The sequence below is a fragment of the Penaeus monodon genome, chromosome 24, assembly GCF_015228065.2.
Source record: "Penaeus monodon isolate SGIC_2016 chromosome 24, NSTDA_Pmon_1, whole genome shotgun sequence".
Taxonomy (NCBI): Eukaryota; Metazoa; Arthropoda; class Malacostraca; order Decapoda; family Penaeidae; genus Penaeus; species Penaeus monodon.
This window is the reverse complement of record NC_051409.1, coordinates 7,204,758-7,205,192: the sequence shown is the minus strand read 5'-3', so window position 1 is coordinate 7,205,192 and position 435 is coordinate 7,204,758. Positions and strand designations below refer to the sequence as shown.

General features: G+C 28.0%; 1 protein-coding gene across 3 annotated transcripts in view; it reads right to left on the bottom strand.

The window, feature by feature from the left end:
• Window positions 1–435, bottom strand: part of LOC119588537 (FGGY carbohydrate kinase domain-containing protein-like) — a 12,575-nt gene that overhangs the window by 6,835 nt on the left and 5,305 nt on the right. The window lies entirely within an intron of this gene.

The following is a 435-nucleotide window of genomic DNA, read 5'->3' as shown; positions in this document are numbered from 1 at the left end:
ATGTAACATCATCTGTTTACATTTCAGAATAAATTCCTCCAGACAAGCATCCTCAATAAAAGCATTAACTAGATGCCCTAAAACTCACCTTAACTAGTTTCTAAAATTACAAAATAAATAGCATTCCTTAAATTACGGGAACATCTTTAAACAAGGGATTACAATTCCTCTCTAAAATACAAAATTGATATAAAAAATCCTTTTCTTTCAAAAAGAAAAAGAGGTGAGGTGTCTCTCAGCTCCTTGTTAACATCATTATATTTTTCTTTATACAAGGGTAAAAACAACATAGAATTTTAACTAAAAGGAGTAATTGTTTTCTTATATGATTTGCATAATCTTCTAGTTGATACATACTAAATATGGGAAGTTCAGGTCCGATAAAAATGATCAGTTTTTTTAAATCTATTTTTCTTAACAGTTTTTTCATTCTCG